The sequence below is a fragment of the Pinus tabuliformis genome, chromosome 7 (assembly GCF_031772625.1).
Source record: "Pinus tabuliformis cultivar Carrire ecotype Pingquan chromosome 7, CPIR1, whole genome shotgun sequence".
NCBI classification, from domain to species: domain Eukaryota; kingdom Viridiplantae; phylum Streptophyta; class Pinopsida; order Pinales; family Pinaceae; genus Pinus; species Pinus tabuliformis.
Genome location: NC_142293.1, coordinates 1,804,730,150 through 1,804,746,754, shown reverse-complemented (window position 1 = coordinate 1,804,746,754; position 16,605 = coordinate 1,804,730,150).

The following is a 16,605-nucleotide window of genomic DNA, read 5'->3' as shown; positions in this document are numbered from 1 at the left end:
ATCCTGTTATGAGACTGATGATCCATGGTTGACTTGTGAAAATACCTTGTATTCATGTCTCCTTCCTTTAACCATTGAACTCTCAATTTCTGTTTCCAGAAGATTTCCTCTTGCTTACATAAGCCTTCCCAGTCTTGTTGAAGTGAGTTATCTTGTTTCTTACCCTCCTTGGTGAATCCCTTTGAGATGAGCTCCTGGTTAATTTCCTGTAGCTTTCCCTCAACTACATTTTTGGCTTCAGAGATATTGCCAAACTCATTCTTATTCCAATCTTTAAGCCTGTGTTTGATGTGTTTCAACCTCTGTTGTAGAAGGAACATTTTAGTACCTTGTGTTGGAACTAATATTGAGAGGGGGGGGGTGAATCAGTATTATCAAATCAATAAAACTTTTTCATTTCCATACTTAGATACATATACGCTACTTCAGTTAAGTGAACCCGCGTGTATACGCAACTGTGCAACTAGCGTATATCCAGAATACTTATGATTCAGTTAATCCATTAAATATTGATCTTTAGTTAGTTCATCAGAACATCATTAACCATATGAATAGTAAATAGGTGCAGTAAACAGAACAGATCATCACACAAGAAGCACACATGAACACCAGATATAAGGTGGAAACCCAATGTGGGTGAAAACCATCTGCTGCAATTTGTTTCTATCTTCCTTTAATAAGACACTTCTTTTACAATGTACTGGTGTAGTCCTTTACAAGCATGCAGACTGCAACCTGCAGAGGGCTACAACCCTCTCTCGTTCTCCAGATTCTTCTGGAAGGGAGCTACAACCCCCTTAGCTCTTGTACCAGCTGATCCATTTGCTAGTACGTAGGTGCCTGCCTAATGAATACTCCAATCTTCACTCGTTTTCCAGCTGCTACTGGAAGGAAGCTACCACCCCCTTAGCTCTTGTACTAGCTGATGTACTAGTACGTAGGCGCTGGCCTACAATCTCCTTTCATCCTCCAGGGACAACATTTCATACATTTTCAGACTGGAAACTCCTGAAGCACAACACTATAATCTGAAGGCCATGTTTCATCCAATTTTCATATTGGACCCATCAATATCATTGAAGCACAAAATCAATAAATACTAGCATTATCAATCTCTTAATCACTAAAACGCTAAAACCCTATTAACAACACAGTCACCAGAACACAGAGCAGACAACAAAAATTTGCAATAACAATCAAACCCAACTGCAACTTCAAATATTATACTTCATAATGTATACGCTACTATGACAAACCAAACCTGCGTACATACACACTTTCCCCAAAGCCAACCCGCGTACAGATCTATAAATATTCAATCATGACTTGTAGCTATTTCTAACTTAAGTTATACCCAGTTCAGAACATTACATGCATCAGTATACAAATCTAGAATAAGCATAATCAACCATATAGAGATAGTTCATTTCAAACAATTTGATCCCAATCTATCCTTAGATATTGTTCTCCATCAACCGGTGAGATTTCTCCTTAGCTCAGATCAAGCAATGCATCATAAACCCATAACCTGCATACTAGATCTCATACTTCGTCAGATATTCAAGACTTTTTCCATGCCCTTGCCTAATGATCTTCTTCTCCGTTTATAGTCTTAGGCCTTACTCAATACCATTGTCCAAAACCATAACAAATCAATACCATGGACCCAATACTTGGGATCAACAATTATGACGAGATACCATGGTCCAAAACCATAGGTCCAAATACCAAGGACTTAATACCATGGACCAAAACCCAATGTATGCCCCTTCCCTTGCATGAAAGTGCGTGTATACACATACGTGCCTTTTGATCTATGATCCCGCGTGTATACGCGACTTTTATAAGGGGAACCTGCATATACCTTATTTTCTTCATTCTTTGTAGTCTGATCATCAACTCTTTGCTACTGACCTGCTGCACTATGATTTGTCATCTGTGTGATTTTCCATCAAGGACAACACTTGTCTCATAATGCCAACAATCTCCCCCTTTGGAATTGATGGCAAAGCTAACTTGTCATTACTGAGAATTGTCATCTGATTCCTTTGAGTTGTCCTGCATCCCATGCATTCAATCACATCTGATATCTCTTCTGTAGATTCATCTAGTTATAAATAAGTGAGATGTTCTTCTACGAGTGGGTTTCCATCAAGTACAACGCATGCACCATAATGCCAACAATCTCCCCCTTTGGACTTGATGGCAACAACACCAAATCACTCTCCCCCTTTGACATCAGGGGCAAAGGGCAGACCAAGATATTCTCTTCCTTTGATAAACATTCCGCTGTCCATACTCCCCTTGAGTACCTGCTGAAATCTCTGAATGAACTCCCCCTTTGTATATGCCAAGGTGTACCAATCTGACCATGCTCCCTCTGAGTACATGCTGAAGTTTCTGCTCTGCTGAAGTGTGTCGTTCATGCTCCCCCTGATTGTAAGCAAGGTCTACAAAAAGATGTTCTACAAGAAGAATATGACTCTATACATCATAAGTGACCTTCCTAGCACCAAAGACTCATACATACATCCATCTCCCAACCAAGTGGGGATATACCAGAATTGACTCATCTACCCAACCAAGTGGGGATACACTAGAAGTTTACATATGACAAATAGGTACATTACATTATTCATCCCAGGCATAGTAGGGAAACTAACATAGGCCATTGCATGACCTTGATAAGAAAAGATATACATGACATAGAGACGAAATATTTAAAAAACAATTCTATGAGAGTCATCATCAGCATCTGTCAATTATCATTCAAATCAGAAACCATGTTCTCCTTTTGCACTTGTTCCACCTGAAATCAAATCAAAACAACATATACGTGACAGTATCCACAGAAATATGTGTATATACGCGGATGTTCTTGATAAAACTTGCGTACCACCACTTCCAGATCAGCAACCTGTAAATGTCCTGTAACAAGGTATCTCTGCATATAGATATCAACTCATCCTTTTGAACATCATCATAAAATTATTCACATTATATCATATGTGAAAATCACCATAGTCATCTCATCATCATCAAGATCTGCATGATCTTATATACCATCCATGTAACATTACACAGGAATATCCCTTATCTGACAATCATCAATCAACATATGTGAGTATCAACCTATCATCATATAGGTAAGAACTCATCATCATCATATCTCCAACAATGCAACTCCATGTATCCAGTACTATGTATCTAGAGCTCAAGACTTCGTATCATCAACAGCCACAATCCTCATCCATGTGAGTGCCAAGAACTATAGGAATCCTGCATCATAACTGTATTATATGATCTTTATGCATATGACGACAGTAGCATATGAGTGGCCCATCACCAAGTACTTTGTACTTCTCCTTATCCTTATGAAGATCACCATGTAAGCACCATATATGCATCATCAAAGAATCAACCACAAATCTAAATTAAACACCAACTATGTAACTCCAAGAATCATATGAGATGGACAACTCATAACCATATCATAGCAAGGTATATCATTTAGCCATACAAGCATCATCACCAAGGACTACTAACCATAATGCCAACAATGCATTATTAAAAGTATATGCTCCTCCTGAACTTGTGGCATCTGTTCACTGTCAGATCTGATCATGCATATGTCAGCAAGAAGTATCAAGGCATCATCATCATGAAACACTTTAAAACATCTTACAAGAATCAAGACATTTCCACACATCATCAGCAGATTGTAACCATAATATAACAGAGAAAATAATGGACTGAATCATATCAAACCCTTTTTATGAGCATGTCCGTTCTGCTTTTCCTCCGATTGACATATACACGACTGTGCAGTGTCTAACTCGCGTATATATGCAACTTCCCTTTATGCAACTTGCGTATTAGATTTAGGATACTGAATTTTTATACTTCCAGCTCCCCCTGAGTATGTTATGTCTGTATACGGTGTTGTGCCACATCTTCCTGATTGTACTTCCTTCTTCTTCCATATCTTCACGTGTGATGATGTTTTCTCCTTTTGGTGTGGTGCTCATACCTTGTTCCTGCATTCCTTTGCTATATGTCCAAGCTTGTTGCATGCATAACATCTTACATGTTTCATATTCTTTCTGTAGCAATCAACAGCTTTGTGACCGAACATATTGCAAGAAAAACAATATCCATTAAAGTACCTGGACCGTGATGATCTCTCTGGGCGACGATCTTGAAACCTTCTTCTTCTGCATCTGGCTGCAACATGTCCAAGATTATGACATACATAACATTCAACCTTATTTATTGGAGGAGTAAAAGATTTTCTTTGAAGAATTTCTTTCCTTGGCTGTTGATGGGGTCGACCTTTCATCTCCTTGTTGAGCATTTCAGATCTTGTCTTATTTTCTGAACTAGATTCACCTTCAATAGATTCATGAAAACCAAGACCAGTTTTGATAGCAGGAGACCTTTGACTACTAAGAATATCATCCAAAATCTTAGTACTATCTTGAAATCGTAAGAGCTTATCCTTCTCTTCTAATTTATCATTTAGAATATTTACCTCAACCTGAAGTTGCTCTTCCCTTTCACGATGCTGCTTCTTCATGTTTTCTTCAACTTTTCTTTCTTCTTCCAACTGATGTCTTAGTTCAAGAACTTCGTTTTCTTGTTTTTCAAGAGCTTGGAGTAGTTCTTTATTTTTCTTCTTTGATTCTTCAAGATCTTCCTTTAGCAAGAGGATCGTAGCTTCAAGCCTTTCATAATAACTAGATCTATCTCTGAGTTTCTTGATTGTTGTGCTCCTTTCATTGACTTCATTTCTTAATGAGGTTACTTCATCCTGCAACTTTTGATATTGAATTACCTTGTCCTTGAATACCTTCCTTACCTTGTTTCCTTCCTCTAGTTGAGCTTTTAGTTTGGTAGATTCTTCTTTGAAGGCACATTCCCTTTTGTTCAACAGATCTTGTTGATCTCTAATTTTGTCTGTAAGCCTTTTAAATTCTGCCTCTATTTGATATCTTTCTTGCTCACCCATAAGAGAAAATTCAATTGCTTCGCTATCACTTTCATCATCTTCACATGGATGGATACCAGAGGATAAAAAATTCATACCTGATAGATCTTGTTCATCTTCATTCTGAAGTGATTCTGAATCTGAAGTGCTTCTTCCACATATTCCCCAATCGATGCTCCCACTATCATAGTTCTTCTGAGATGTCTTCTTCTTCTTAGGTGCTTTCTTCTTAAGCTTCTTTCCCATTGTTCTATGGATCTCCTTCAAGCGATCAAGCTTCTACCAAAGGACCTGCTCTGATACCAATTGTTGGAAATAGTACTGAGACGGGGGGGTGAATTAGTATTATCAAATCAATAAAACGTTTTCATTTCCATACTTAGATACATATACGCTACTTCAGTTAAGTGAACCCGCATGTATACGCAACTGTGCAACTAGCGTATATCCAGAATACTTATGATTTAGTTAATCCACTAAATATTGATCTTTAGTTCGTGCATCAAAACTTCATTAACCATATGAACAGTAAACAGGTGCAGTAAACAGAACAAATCATCACACAAGAAGCACACATGAACACCAGATATAAGGTGGAAACCCAATGTGGGTGAAAACCACCTGCTGCAATTTGTTTCTATCTTCCTTTAATAAGAAACTTCTTTTACAATGTACTGGTGCAGTCCTTTACTAGCACGCAGGTTGCAACCTGCAGAGGGCTACAACCCTCTCTCGTTCTCCAACTTCTTCTGGAAGGGAGCTACAACCCCCTTAGCTCTTGTACTAGATGATCCATTTGCTAGTACATAGGTTCCTACCTACTAAATGCTCCAATCTTCACTCGTTTTCCAGCTGCTACTGGAAGGGAGCTACCACCACCTTAGCTCTTGTACTAGCTGATGTACTAGTATGTAGGTGCTGGCCTACAATCTCCTTTCATCCTCTAGTGACCACATTTCATACAGTTTCAGACTGGATACTCCTGAAGCACAACACTATAATCTGAAGGCCACTTTTCATCAAATTTTCATACTGGACCCATCAATATCATTGAAGCACAAAATCAATCAATACTAGCATTATCAATCTCTGAATCACTGAAACACTGAAACCTTGTCAACAACACAGTCACCAGAACACAGAGCAGATAACAGAACTCTGCAATAAAAATCAGACCCAACTGCAACTTCAAATATTATACTTCATAATGTATACGCTACTATGACGAACCAAGCCCGCGTACATCCGCGCTTTCCACAAAGCCAACCTGGGTATAGATATATACATATTCAATCATGACTTACAGCTATTTCTAACTTAATTTATACCCAGTTCAGAACATTACATGCGTCAGTATACGGATCTAGAATAAGCATAATCAACAATATAGAGATAGTTCATTTCAAACCATTTGATCCCAATCTATCCTTAGATATTGTTCTCCATCAACCGGTGAGATTTCTCCTTAGCTTAGATCAAGCAATGCATCATAAACCCATAACCTGCATACTGGATCTCATACTTCATCAGATATTCAAGACTTTTTCCATGCCCTTGCCTAATGATCTTCTTCTCCTTTTATAGTCTTAGGCCTTACTCAATACCATGGTCCAAAACCATAACAAATCAATACCATGGACCCAATACTTGGGATCAACAATTATGACGAGATACCATGGTCCAAAACCATAGGTCCAAATACCAAGGACTTAATACCATGGACCAAAACCCAATGTATGCCCCTTCCCTTGCATTAAAGTGCGTGTATACGCATACGCGCCTTTTGATCTATGATCCCGCGTGTATATGCGACTTTTATAAGGGGAACCTACATATACCTTATTTTCTTCATTCTTTGTAGTCTGATCATCAACTCTTTGCTACTGACCTGTTGCACTATGATCTGTCATCTGTGTGATTTGCCATCAAGGACAACACTTGTCTCATAATGCCAACACCCTGAACATTCAAATCTCTGTCCACCATTTTTCAATATTGTTGTAAAAGTCAGGATGGGTAAGCCAAATGTTTTCAAACCTGAAAGGTCTGTTTCTTGATGTTCCTATAAAGGATGCTTCTAATTGAATGGGCTAGTGATCCAAGCCTCCAAAAGGGAGGATCATAGTTGACAAGTCAAGGCCTAAGAGGATAAGGTCCTCAAAGATAATGAATCTATCTAGATTCATGGCCACTTGAGCAGCCCCTCCACTTTTATTATTCCAGGTGAAGATACCATTGTAAGTCTTTGTATCTACTAGCCTCATGTTGGTAATGAAGTTTTGAAAAGCTATGGAATCTCTGCCTAGAGATCTAGTCCCACCTTTTTTTTCTGAGAGAGATCTGATCATATTAAAGTCCCCTCCTAGAATCCATGGGATGCCTAGATGTCTTTCTCTTAGCTCCTCCAGAGAGGTTAGAAGCCTGAATTTATCTTTAATATTTTGTGGACCATAGACATTTGTGATCAGATAAACTTCCTTGTCCCCTAAAGGTTGGATGACCATTGATAATTAATTCCTGGATGCTTCAGCATCTAGGATTCCAAGTTTCTGAGGGTTCCACAGTATAAGAATTCCTCCTGCTGTGTTGTCTACTTTAACTTCTAGATATTCATACTTAATAAGCCACTATCTATGTATCTCTCTTATTTTGTCTACAGAACATTTTGTTTCATGGATAAATACCAAATCTAGTTTTTCTTCCTTCATTCTATTGCTTAAATTTCGTTGTTTCCTTTTACTTCCTAGACCCCTAATATTCCATGTTGTGAGCTTCATTAAGAAAGATTTGTAAATGAGTAACTAGTTAGGTCTTTCATCTTACCTAAGTTGATCATGAGTTTTCCACATTCAATCAATAGCTCATTTGTCTTTTTCTTCCTCTTTTCCTTCCTGGGTTCTTGCAAGCTTGTCCCTCTATTGCCTCCATAGTTTTGACCCCTCTGTTATCCTGAATATCATGGTTTCTTTTGACCCTAGAACCCTTTGCCTGAGTTCTCTAGAGGAAGAGCTGTTGTACTCCATTAAATTCCTCTTGAGGTAGCAAATCCACTCCTCTAGTAGTTCCTTCCTCCAAGAACTTTTCTAGATCAAGATGCTCCCTTTCTAGTATGTCCTGCAGTTCATGCTCTTTCATTCCCACTTCGCTTGGGGTCATCTCTTGGTCCCTATCAAGTTCCATCATGCTGGGTTGATCCTCCTTTTGTTGGATTTTGTCAGGTCTATCCTCCATGCTATCATCCTTTTCTTTCTCTACTGGATTGTCCTTCAATACTTGCTTTGCTCTTTCATCCTCCTCTTCTTCTTCTAATATCTTGAACCTATTATGACTAGGCTGATTTTCCTCATAGATTTTTTTTTGGTTCGTTCTCCTTCCTTTTCCTTTGCCTCCCACTTTAGTAAATATTTCAGTCTCTTTACCTAAGGGTGCTTTGAAACTACTCTCCATTTTATTTAAAGGGCAATGTCTGAAGAGGTGCCCGTGTTCATGGCATGCATGACATATGAAGGGTATATGCTCGTAGTCCGCCGCATACACCCAATATTCATCATATACTTCTAGAATTATTTCATCCAGCAAAGCCTCAGAAAGGTCCATTTCCACACATATTCTTGCAAAGGAGGTATATTTTCTGCGTAGTGTGGCCTATGATATTTTTATGAAATGCCCTAGTTTATTACCTATGGCTTTTAGTGATTCTGGTAGCTAATAATCTAGAGGTAGGGAATAAAGTCTTATCCATACCACAACCAAAGTAAATGTTTCTCACTCCAAGACAAAGTTCATCACCCATAGTCGCATATAGAGACCCACAGTGGCATAGAAGTAAGGTCCTCCTTTAAACATCCTATCCTTATCCTCTAGGTTTGTAAACACAACTATGAAGAAACCCTTGAATCCAAGGTGTAGATCTATATCTCCCTTAGGTTTCCAATGGTTCTTTATCCATGCGTGTAGGGCCTTCTCCATTGGCCATAACCCCATGAATTTGCATATCACTGCATAACTCACCATGTGCTCCCCGTGTGCCTGTAGCACTAGATCACTTAACACCACTCAGGGTGTGATGGAAGCCCTTGGTTTACATGGTCCTGTCTGAATTCTGGGGTCAGCTTTTTGACTATCTACTCCTGTACGTTTCTCTCTTCTAACTTCCTCCTGCATTTCTACCAGCCTCTGTGCTCTATTGTTTTCCTGTTTTCCTCTTTCTGTACACCCGGTTTCCACTTCCATGGGCTTCTTGAAACGATTAGAGACTACATGACTGTAGGAGGGAGTAGAACTGCCCCCTTCTTGCCCCTCCATGGTACCCAACACCGAAATCCTGCTACAAACCCTAGTTCTGCGCATTTTTCCACCTCAAGGTCTACTAGCAAATCTCGCCCCTATCCTCCGTAACCGAATTGAAAATATGTTTTACTTATTATTTAATTCTTTATATTTTTTAACTTTCTTTAGTTTTTAAATTCTTATCCTTTATAGGATAATTTTTTTTTGTTTTTTGTTTTTTTTTTTTACATTTTTATGTAAGATTTTTGTTTTGTTAATTTTTTTCTTATGTTTTTTCTTTCTTTTTTTTTGGTCTTTTTTGTATAGTTGATTTTTATTTTTATTTTACGTTTTGTTTTTAATATATATATTTTTATTTACGATTTGTAATTTTTTTAAACCTTTTTTCTTTTGCTTTTTTTCATTGTTTTAATTTTTAATTTTATGTTTTCTTTATTCCTTTGAAATTTTAATGTTTTTCAGACTCATGATAAAATCTTTTACACCATTATTTTAAAATGTTGAAAATTTACCCTAGAAAAAAAAAAGTGTTATTCCAGCATCAACACTTTTCATTTTGAGGGTGTTTTTTGCACAATTTTTGCACATCAAAATTTAGTTTTACTGACATTTTTTAAAAATGTTGAAAATTGACCCTAAAAAAAATCCATCATTCCAGTATCAACACTTTTCATTTTTTAGGGTGTTTTTTGCACATTTTGTGCACAAAAAATTCATTTTCACTGCCATTTTTAAAACATGTTCAAAATTGACCCTAAGAAAAAAAAATCAATATTCGAGTATACACACTTTTCGTTTTTAGCACTGTTTTTCATGTTTTCCCGGGGTTTTTTGGCCAAAGTTCCCTTTTTGAGTTTATAGTTCTCACTTCAAAGTTTACATTGTTATAGATTAAAATTATGTAAAACATCCTACAAAGCAGGTCATAACAAGGAATTTCCCAAACTTAGAAATAGATAAGTTAACTGATAACTTCTTAGATGACAAGTTATATGAGTAAACTTTAGATAATAGTCACAATCATGCAAGTGATCATGAAATTCATGAAGATGGAGACCAATACACCATTCAAACATGCATTTCCATCCTACACAAGTAAACTAGTTAGTAAACCATGAATATTCAGTGATTGAAGCATTCCTTCATGAATCATACAAAACCATATATTAAAAATTAACATAACAAGCATAATCATATATGGATAAATTATTATACTTATTTTAGTGAGTTAAAATTGTTAGGAATTGAAGGAGGGACTTCCACTCTCCACCCAACCATAGCCCAACTACAGTGTAATATCTCTTGCAATTAACCACCCCGAAGTTGGATCTAGAGTCCAAGGGGATGCTTCTAAAGGGAAAATTCACATCAACGACTTGGTCAAACACTCAAGAGATGAATCCCATTGTCTAGGTGGTTCATTAACTAACCGTTTGATAGTAAGAACTAGAGTGACTCACTTACTCTTTGAGGTTCACATCACACGGCGTCACCCAAATTAAAAAGGGGAGTGGTTTTTTTACTTTCCAAGGATTGAACCCACTATGAAGGTGGTTAATCACCCAATTAGAAAGAACTTAGCAAGCACTAAGTTATTCATCAGCCTAACTGCAAGCACCTAATGGTTTAACCCAAGGATTGATTCCACTATGAAGGTGGTTCATTAGCTAGTTAGAAAGCACTTAGAAAGCACTAAGTGGTTCATTGGCCTAACTGCAAGTACCCAGTGGTTTAACCCAAGGATTGATTCCAATATAAAGGTAGTTCATTAGGCAATTAAAAATAAGCACTTATCAGGCACTAATTGGTTCATCAACCTAACTAAAAGCTCTTACTAGTTTAACCCAGGGATTAATTCCAATATGAAGGTGGTTCATTAGTGAGTTAGCAAGCACTTGGCAAGAATTAAGTGAGTCATCAACCTAACTACAAGCACCCAATGGTTTAGCTAGGGATTGATTCCAAATGAAGGTGGTTCATCAACAATTTAGCAAGCACTAAGTGGTTCATTAGCCTAACCATAAGCACACAATGGTTTAATTCAATCACAAAACTACACACTAGAAACATACATTGACACGGGGATTTTAGTGGCCTCAATCACTATCAAGGTAGTTAACACCCAAATACATAGGGCACTAGCTCAAGGTCATACAACCTTCGAATTTAGAAGGGGAGAAAAAAAATCTAGTTTCATAGGAAGCTTTAAACAATGAATTGTTGAGCAAATTCCTTCTCATCTAACAAGTGAAGCGAACCCTATATTCATTTCAACTATGTGTATATATAGAATTTCTCTTATGTCCTTTTGCATCACCTTGGCTCTTGTGTCCCTTTGCCTTCCAGGTTGTCTCTTCAATTCGTAAGAGGAAAGGATGAGAATGGGAATTGCCCATTCCAATATTTACTCTTCATAAATGAATTGTCATCAAATATGCCAACTGTAGTTCAACCCCAATTGCATCACATTAAAACCTATAAGGTAAAATGACTTTTCTCAGTTGTGAGTGGTTCTGACATTTAATTCAAGAGGGTTTACCTTTTAAAGTCATTCAAGGAAAATAAGCAATGCCCCTTAGAACTCAGATCTATAAGTTGTCCCTTCCTCCAACAAATTTAGTTAAATTTAATTAATAATTGACAACTGCTAAAACAAAGGTTCAGCCAAAATTTAGTCTATTGGACCTAAAGAAACGAATTATTATTTAGTTTGATTTAAGATTTTATTCCTACGCTCAAAAATCTTGGAGAGAAGCCTCACGAGCTCACTATAATCTTGACATCGTAAAAGGCTAGGAAGGTCAGTATTGCAACAAAGATTATGAAACTGAGATCTAATGTGGTTGTACATGGGGCACTCTAAGAGGAAGCGATTTTCATCCTCGATGTTCATATTCTCACAGAGATGACAAATCCTTTCCATCCATGGTCTTTTAGGAACTACCCAACGACACGTTTCACTCTGGAGCTCACAAGAATTCATTCTAAACTTGGCTATATTGATTTTCTTCTTTCAGCTAGTTAAAACAGAGAGATACTATTGATATTCTAAGGTGAGGTTGATGACCTCCTTATAATATCTTAATTTTCTTTTAGCTGCTAAATCTTTCTCACACCACATTTTTTCTTTGAACTTAGAACTAACAATATTTATAATGTTATTAATGTTTTGCAATGAAACATTCTCGTCGATCTCCCAATGGTTTAACCAAGCCCTGGTGTCTTCATACCAACCTCGTTTGAGCCTTAGGTGGTTTTGGATGGAATATAAAGCTAGCTTAGGAAGTCTATGGTCTCCTATGTTATTGAGTTTGTGCTTGTACAACAAAACCCTAGTCATAGCTAAGCTCTCGGTAGGGGAAAGACCCACTTCTATAAGGAGAATAGGATATGGTGTATTTCTTTTAATTTTGAGGTTATACATTATAAAATGCTTTTGGATTTGCTTAATCTTTCTCCAAGATTCTCTAGAGATGCTGCAACCCCAAACCTCACATCCATATAAAATAACAGGAGTGACTAAAGTTTCAAAAATGAACTTATTTCTATCCCACATTACAAGGTTTTCCGTTTCACAATTATTTTCAAGACCAAAATAATCTTTCCACCCCCCATTAATCCTTTTCTCAATGTTATAGTTCTAGTTGAGCTTGTGATGAATATCAATTCATAGGTACTTATAAGAAGACACTTCCTCCAAGTTACTGTTGTCATACATAAAATTAGTGTAAGTGTCCTTCTTGGATTTGATAATCATAACTTTTGTTTTGTCAGTGTTAACAGTCATACCCATGGTAGAGCAGAAATCCTTAAGAAGTCTAATTTTCTTATCAAGATCAGATGGGCACCTTGCGAGAAGAACAATATTGTCAGCATATAGAAGAAAGATGATGACTATCCCAACTAAGATTGTGCCATCATATCTTGCTTCCTCTAAACAACCTTCCATCTTGTCGCTGTAAATGCCAAATAGGGGAGGGTAGAGGGGGCATCCTTGTATAACTCTGATATTACACTTAATATCTTTCGATCACCCCTCATTACTCTTTAACTTGGAAATTACATTCTCGTATAACCTTATAGCGACAACTCTCAACTCAAAGGGAAATTTTAGCTCTTTTAATCTATTCCATAGGTTGTTTCTAGGAACCGTATCGAAAGCCTTTCTAAAGTCCATAAAGAAATAAAAGAGATTGGATTTATTATTGCGGAATTCATCCACAATGATCCTAAGCGTAACAAGGTGGTCCGTTGTTGAGTGTTTCCTTCTAAAACCCACTTGGCCTTTAGCCCGCTTACCTTCACTTTCAAGCCATATGCTCAACTTCTTTTCCAAAATATTACCATATAACTTGGCTAAGACAGGGTTGATCATAATTACCTGATAGTTAGAGGGGTTATTTGTATCCCCACTTTTAAAAAAAGGGATAATGAGGCTATGAGTCCATGGTTTAGAGAACCCTTGCTTGACCGCTTGATTGAAAAGATTTTGGATGTGGGGGATGAGGAGAGGACCTCCAATTTTTAAGGTTCCCGTCTAGTAACCTTCAATGCCCTTAGCTTTCCCATTTCCGAGGCATTTAACCTCGAAATCAATGTCTTCTCATGATAAAACTTCTTTCGTTGTGAGCAAGGTTTCAAAGTTATCCATGACATTTGGAGATTCATAAAGCTTTTTAAGATAGGAATTCCAATTGTGTGAAGCAATTTTATTAATATCTTTAGTTTTCCTAGTTAGAATCTACCTCCAAAATTTCTTAGGAGCTACCTTAGAGAGGTGTAAGAGATTCTCTCGTCTTTTACGAGTATACTGCCTTTTTTTCCTTTTAGTTAGGGCTTTGTATATTTTTATCTTGCTAATTTTAAGAGATTCATCAAAAACTTCCTTAATTTCTCTCCTCTCACTTTTACAATCTTTGTCATACCATGGGTTGGTTTTGTTATTTCTTTTATTACTTGAAACTTCAATTGAGAACTTGTTAATATAATATGAGATGGTTGTAGTAAAATTATGATATATGTCTTTTATGTTGTCTATACTAGATAAAGGAAGCAAAGTAATTTTTAATTCATTTAGAAAGAGATCGTTTTTATTTCTATCAAAGATTAAGTTCTTTTGGCTATAAGGATTATATTCTAATGGGATCTGTATGCATGAAAAAATAAAGAGTTATAAGTAGAGGCCTATGATCAGAGCCAAGCTCGTGGTCATTTAAGATGTCAAAATTTATTATTTTGTTGTATAAAGGGAGATTAGAAATAACATAGTCTACCATGCTACTACCAAGCCCATGGATGCAGGTCATCTAGCTAGAATTGGGCCACTTCTTTAGACGTTGCAAATTATGAGATCCTGAGCACTACAGAGCTTGACTAGCTCCGACCCAAACAAATTCTCCCTGAGGTGTTTAGAGCTCCTTTCGTACCGGCTAGCCAGAGTAAGGAATTCATCTAACGAGAGAGGATTAGGGTTGGAAAGATTAGTTAGAAGAATAGCTTGGTTTCTTGAAGTTCGAGCATTAAAGTCATCCATTAAAAGGATATTACCTTCATTCCTTAGGCTAGAAATATCATTCTCTCAACCATTGTAAGGACTATTTTTATATAGATTCTTTTTCTTATAGAAGTTAGAATCGATGGGGGAAAATAACAGATTGCTATGTAGGTCTTTTTATCATTAATGTTAGTAATTGCTATCCAACTATATTGGTTGGAAGGGTCGTTTTTATAAATCCTAGCATGAGGGGAGATATTCTTCTTAATGTAACAAGCTATACCCCCAATGCCTCTACGAGAGGATCGGTTGTTCCAGGTAAACCATAGTGCAAAGCCATCTATGTTAGGGACCTTAGATTCTTCGTGCTCCCAAGTTTCAAAAAGCAATATAATATTAACATCATTCGAGATCCAACTTAGCTTAGGGCCTTTGTTCCATGGAAAGCCCTGACAATTCCAAGAAAGAATCCGGAGCAAGTTGAATTGCTATTTATTACTATCTTTTTGGTTTCTATCTTGAATAATGGCTTTTCTATTTCTGATTATTGCCCACTTTCCTTCCTTCCTAGCTTCTTTTACCTTTTGAACCTCCTTTCTTAATTCTGCTTGATCTTCTGGAATGAGATCTTCATTTATAAATATTCTTGTTCCTTTTAGACTTGAGGTTTTACTAAGTATGTCATACTTATGGTCAGTAGAGCTCACCTTTATTTGGATCAACCTTCCTTTATTCTCAGTTAATTTCCCCAACATTTTTGCTTCCGTGAGACACGTTGTTTCAATTTGTAATATATTATGTAATTTTGTCTGGGCTATGGATAAAGTATGCTCGTCTACCTCCTTTTTCAAACCAAAGATTATAAGGTTCAAGGCCCTTTTGTTACGCTCATGGTCTAATTCTATCAAATTTTTCATTTCATCTTTAATTGGTTTGATATCTAATTTACCTGCCACACTATATAAGGTGAGATGGCTATTAACTTTTTCTTCTAGTTCTTTAATCATGTCCTTTATTTTAATACTCTCTAAAGTATTATCATCTCCTTACTGGGATGTTTGGTTCATATCTTGATTTTGTTTTTCTATAACCTGCAACCTAGTCTCCATTGCCTCCATTTTATTCTCCAATAGTTCTATTTTATTTTCTATTTGTTTTTGGATCTTCTCTTCAAAGAGATGTGAATTTATTATCCAGCATGGCTTATAACTCTATTTGTAGCTTGAATTATCTTTCTTCTCTAGGTTTCTCTAAAGAAACTATATACTCATAAAGGATCTGTAGAGTAACTGTGCTAGGTCTACCTTTGGTAATCTTTGGTAGCTGTGGTGAATTATTCATACTTGAAAATATATGACCAGGTATGTATTACAAAAAAATAAGGAATGTGTGCACCTGATATCAGCAAACTAGATCGCAAACTGCACGTGCCCTAGACAAACCATAGCCCGCAGACCGGATTGGATCAACAAAATAAAAAATATTATCACCCCAGATTCCCTGATTTACAAAGAAAAGTTTAAAACGCTGACAACCGAAAATTAACCAGAGTTAGTAACCCAGTTTCGTTCAGTCCTGGGCCTTGGCCTCCCGCCGCACGTAAGGGATCTACACCGAATATCAGAGATTGGTGATCTCCGCGCACTAAAAGTTAAATGGCCGTTGAACACGACGAAACAGAGAGAGGGGCCTCTGTCAGAAAATAGTTAAAGGCTTTGCGTAACTAACCCTTTCGTTCATCCGCCACGAGTCCACGACTCACGGGACTGACTGAAAGTATTTTTACTGTTCCGCGTGATTGCCGGTCATCCGCCAAAGAACTCAGAATAGGAAT